We start from the raw sequence: 6,220 nt of genomic DNA, 5'->3' as shown, positions 1-6,220 counted from the left end.
AGTCAAGGAGGAGGGTGGCGAGAGAGAAGAGAAGAGCGTCGGGGTGGACTTTTCGGCGGCCGGAGCAGCACCGCGGCGGCCGGGGGCCGTGCCGCACTGATTGGGCAAGGGAGTGCTGAAGGCGGCCTAGGTTAGTTAGGGCAGTGGGCCAACCAATATAGTCATGGGAAACCTAGATGCCATATTAATACAAGGTGTCGTTTGCGAGGAACCCCTCCAAAGTCTAATATATACAGTCCAGCTCCTGCCTGATGCTGGATTATGCGTATAGGTCCCTCAACGTTCGAATCGCGCAATACCACGCATAAAATATTGCGACCTTTCTGCGAATATCGATTTTTCCAACTTGACCTCTCAAGCTACTTTTCACGATTCCGACTCGTTCGTGCGGATTTTTTGATCCGACTGAGCCATCGCGTTCAGTACAACGGGGGCATCGAAACTACGATTTCGTTTCATCCAAATTGGTCACAGATTCGCGACGGAACCCATCCGCTCTCTAATTAATCCATATATCGCACGTATACCAATGTGTAAACCCATTAAACCAACATCGCATAGAAATTGACTTCCCTACCACTAGTAGGGACCCGAAACATTCTTCACCCTACTCCAGGTCACAAGCACGGAGCGCGAGAAGCTTTAGAATGCACAGAAAAGAAAAGAGCGAAAACCCTCTTTTCGATAAAACTCCTTTTTCTCGAAAACCATGCATCAGATCTGAAATTCGTAAGTGCCATTGGTTCCAGAACAGCTGAACCGATCGAAACGAGCTATTGGATCGCTATGAACGGAATCCGATAAATGTCGAAAGCCAACTCTACTCCGTAGCTTTTCCGGAAAATCGGGTTACTATTCACTTTAAGTGAAAACTAATAATCGCGTAACTTCTCCGTTCTATCTCATTTTCTCCTGAAACTTAACGAGTGCTTATGTAATTAAATTACACACATAAACATCATCAACGAAGAGTTTAGTTGCACTGTAAAAATCTCAGTCCTTACATTATTCCCCCCTTAAAAGAAGTTTCGTCCCCGAAACTTGACCACATACCCACCGAAATCGAATTTAGATATTACTTCCACCACTGTGGTATCACCTTTGAGTATTGGTCAATTATATTTCCATAAATTTGGACAGATCAAACTCCGAATAAGGGAAGAGTAGGACTACGGTTCCACTCGGACAACAATGAGGGAAAAACGTACCAACCCAAAATCTATGGACCAAAACTCACCGGAATTGACATTATCCTATAATCTGCGGACAAAAATAGTCCCGCTGTAAGGATTATCTGATCCCAATATTACCAAATCTGAGATAATACTTCATCACTCAAAAACTCTAGGTCCTCTCAACCTTGGTCCGCGTAACAGTAACCGACTTGACTACGTCGCAGGTTCACGTAGAAAGCCACGAGACAACCACTTTAATCTAGAGTCTATTTACGTAGACTGAAACGAAAAACTCCGAGTATCCAACAACATCAACCTGCTCACCAAGAACGAAAACGAAACATTGTTCTAAGACCTGAGTCAAAACTCTCACCTTAGAGACCACAGTCTCCAGCAGTAACCACACAAACTGCCAAAATCTCATCAACAAAAGGTCACCTAACACAATCTATAGCCCTAGGTTNCTGAGTCCAGAATCTTGTTACAAAGCAAAAGCAAGAACCACTCGTCCAACTACAACAACCTATGAGCCTCAAAAAGCAAAGTCAGATGCATTTATCTGAGATCTAATTTCACCAACAGAGCACCGAAAGATGCACTTGGACGCTGCATCAGTTCAGCCAATGACAATGCGCCTGGTTCCAACTCTCCTGGATCTCAAAAACTCACTACTTCATAATAGAGTCTAAACCATTATAACCCTAGTCTATTAGGAATGTCGCCCTGATAAAAACAGGCGTCTAATATCCTATTACAGTTAAGGCCACTCAAAACCAGGTATCTAAAACCCAACCATGCAAAAAGGGAGTAACAACAGGCTCACCTTGGCATCAGGATGAGAAGGGAATAAGCCTCAAACTAGACAGGTTTAAATACCTTTATATTAACTGGTTATGAGTTTCCACTATGGTGTCACCACCTTCATTATAGATTTAAGCTAAAGCCACCCATACACCAGTTCAAAGCCCCTGCTTTGAAGAAAATTCCCCCCTTATTACATTCCTGACTCTAAAAATGTCACGTTGATTTGAGAAGCAACTACTACAAATACACACATTAAATTAATGTATTCGTGAGCAATTCAAAGTCCTCTTTTACTCTATCTTGCCTCTTCAATGCGCTAATAATCAAAAGTGAATTTCACTTATCATTGGGCTAAAAGGCCTTTTCGATGCCTCATCTCAACCGAAAGCAAAACTCTCACCTTAGAGACCACAGTCTCCAGCAGTAACCACACAAACTGCCAAAATCTCATCAACAAAAGGTCACCTAACACAATCTATAGCCCTAGGTTCAAGACCTCACTTTACATCTGCCTAAAAGATCCAACTGATAATACCAATTGAGCTAGACAATTTTGTCCCCTCAAACTTAATCCGGTACCAACAGACCACCGAATGCTCTTGCAAGTCCATCACTTGATGCACAGGTCGCTAATCGCAACTGCGATACTAACCATCGGTGATGCTCAGCACTGGTCTCCACAAGACCCTGTCGCTGTCGTCCTACCATGGACCCTAGCGATCGATGTTCTGAGCAACACCTGATAACTTGTCTCATTGAGACCCAGGCGCCCCTGTCATCAAATGACTGGACAAGCATGCTAACCCAAGGTTTGCACGATAAGCCGAGCCGCAAACCTTTTACGCTATCACATATGGTGACAATCAAAGCCAACAACCAGGCTCCAGTCACTCCACAATTGTGATTCTGAACCTCTCGACAATAAACCGAGACTATTAACCAAACAAACCTTTTAGTTGTAACAAGTACGACTAAAGAGCTAACAAGCACCCAAACTCGAACCTACATCCGAACCATCAGCAGTGACGATAAGTCAACTGCGCAAAACCTACCAGGAAATAATCCAAGACTCGCTATAAGGACAAAGATGACCATCACTCAAGCGTTCTCATAAACAAAAAGAGAAAACATCGACCCAATTCAAATGTCCCAAACGGGAAGATAGTATTTCGTTCCTCTTTCGACAGTATAATGTCTGCAGCCAATATACTTATCAAAAGAAAAGCGAAATATCCGAATATCCACTACCAACAACGAGTTGGAAGTATGACACATCGAAGTATCAAGCCACCTGATACCTCTTCACGGAACCACGAGTTCACAACCAATACTATCGAACCATCAACTTTACAAGTCGACATTCGAAATCAGAACGACCCTAAACCGACTCACAGGGAGTCCTATAACTATCAACATCCGAAAGCTACTTGCGACACTAAGCCGCCAACTACACAAACTGAGGCTATTGGAAATGGTTTCTCTAACCGATTTCCGCACCACAACCGAGCTATAGACAAAGCTCCGAGAATTCCTACAACAACTTGGAGTCTCTCGAATTAAGACGAAACCTATCACCAACTACAAGTTAGCCCACAACACACCAACTTGAGTGTTGAATAACCGCATATGATATATGCCTCAACGAAAACTTGACACCAAAACTGTGTCAATCCGACTCTAGTAGGAAGAATGAACGAGGTAAAGGTCAAAAGATCCGAGCCGCTGATTTCACCAGCAATCAAGGAAGAGAGGTAGGCATCACAACCCCACCCAAACATCTGCGGAAGAAACACTAACAATGCAGTCGCCGAAATGATTGCTATCCAAACCCTGGGCTACACCCTAGTAGCCCCACTGAAGTCACGATCGTAACTGATCACAGTGCCGTCTCCGAAGAGACACTCGCAACAGCTCTCGTGTCCTAAGTAGAGAGAGTGGCCTGGGCGTCGGCAGTTATGACACTCGCCTAGGCCCGAAGATCACTGGCCTTTCAAGGCTCCACCTGACAGGAGTGGCAACACCTTGGGAACGTCACCCACCACTCAATTTTCGAAAAAGTACACCGCCACTACTCCCGACTTAGACACCAGTTGTGCGAACCGTAACACATACAGGAATACCATGCACTTCGAGTTTAATAAACTCGAATGCACACCGGGACACAAGCCCAAACCCCGCACTCACGTGCCTATACACCGTAGGTCTTCCTAAGGGTCAACCTAACCAATGGTTCAGTTTATTTTGGTTCAGTTCATTTACTTTTCAAAACAACCTGGGAATGGTGTTGTGGTTGTAACCTCTCTCTGATACCACTTTAGTCTGTCACGCTCCGGGGTCCCTTTTTAGTTTAAAGCATAGTTTAAAAGCGTCTGAAATTTTTTTTTTTTTTTTAAAACCTGACCCCAGGGTATGCCAGATCCGCCACAAATACAGGAGATCCACTGTTCACATGGACAGAGTCTCCCCTGTATTTGCACGGCGTCGCACAAGTACAAGAGTTCAAACATGATACAACCACAACCAGATGAACATACAAATAACCACAGTTAAATATTCATACACCATTCACCACAGGTTCACATTTTTTCATTCAATATTTAAACATAAATCCACATCTATCAGTTAAAATGTTTCCAACCACAGAAACAGGTTTTGAAATACTAAGATACAAAATCACACAAAACCCTTTCAAAACTGTTCCCTACACAGGAACTTTTATCTTTTTAAAATGCTACCACGAGGGGTAGAAAACTATTTTTATTTCAAGAAAACACAAATCCTTTATTACATTCCAAAACCAACTGAAAACTCAAATATTCAGATAATAACGCAAAACTGAACCATGTAAACCGACTAAGCTATAAATCAACAGAAATAATAAGGGTAATAACTAAATCGAAATAACCTAGGTCGGAAGCTCTATCGACCGCTACACACGTATCTCACATCTCGTCCCACTATTCATCGCCCGCGATACCTGAAAAATGGTGGGGGAGGTGAGAACATGTAAACATATCTCCCCTCCCAGTTGGTACCGCAAGCCGAAGAAGGCGAGAGTACTCACCGGATCAGGAAGAGCTATACAACAACACGGGTCAGTGGAAATACAATAGGAACAATAGTAAACAAAAGAGATGTGTAAAGGTAATGAGTAGATATACTAAATAGAGTAGCAACAAACTGAAAGAAAGTAAGAACTAGACTGAATAACGGCTACCGCTACTGTAACTAGAACCGAAAGCATACATGAATATCTACTATAGCAGCAAGACAACTATAAAGTAAGAACTGTAAGTATGCATGCAACGACTGCTACTATAGACATATGCGTCAACCGGTCAAGAANTACGAAAGGTCCAACGGGTTAAGATCTAACCCACTGACATGTAATGCTAACTCACAACCCCCGCTCACCAGAACCACGACCGGTTTCCCAAAACCAATTACCGAATAAGCCGGAAGTCCCGAAAATCGCACCGAAACTTCATTGTCGCTCACCCGTCATTTCCGAACCCTCAAAACGACGCGAGTGACCAGCCAACAAGGCTCAGCGACGCAACAATCAACCACAAGGCGTCGTCGGATGAATTCCGAACCGAAACCGCGTTCTATCGGCGGATTTCGCCGAAAAACGCTCTAAAAACTACTTTTCGATTTTCGAAAGGGATTGGGGCCTCGGACAATCAGTCCAGAGGTTATCCTCAGCCCAAACATGCTGCCAACAGCAGCCACAACGAAGCAACCATCCTAAAAGCCCATATCGATACATGAAATTGCAACATTTTATGTGTTTTCTAGGCTTTTCTGGACCGTGTACGCAACCCAGAGGTCGATTAATCCGACCGTCGCACTCGCTGACAGGCTTCAGCATGTCGGAGGCCGTGCTCACCTTTCGGAGCGCTGCCGGCCACTGCGGTGCGCACACGAGCGACGCGAAGTTCTGTTAAACAGTGCGCATAGCGCTAAAATCGCGACTAACTCACTAACCAGGGCATCTTTGCCACTGTCGGAGGTGAGCACGATGTTCAGCACGAACCCTAGATCATCGTTCTCACTTTCCAGGGTTTAGGAGGCTTATCGAATCACCGGAAAGGTGACCGGAACCTCGAAAACAGTGCTGGAACATAAAATACCCTTACCAGACCCGAGGAGAGCTAGGGTTGGTCGCCGGCGGCCGGGAGGCGGGCGGTCCGGCCGGAGGAGGGAGCACTCGGTCCGAGAGGTCCGAGGAGGGTGCTGGC

Source organism: Ananas comosus, unplaced genomic scaffold (assembly GCF_001540865.1).
Source record: "Ananas comosus cultivar F153 unplaced genomic scaffold, ASM154086v1, whole genome shotgun sequence".
NCBI lineage: Eukaryota > Viridiplantae > Streptophyta > Magnoliopsida > Poales > Bromeliaceae > Ananas > Ananas comosus.
The sequence above is the reverse complement of the archived record's forward strand: the minus strand, read 5'-3'. Positions refer to the sequence as shown.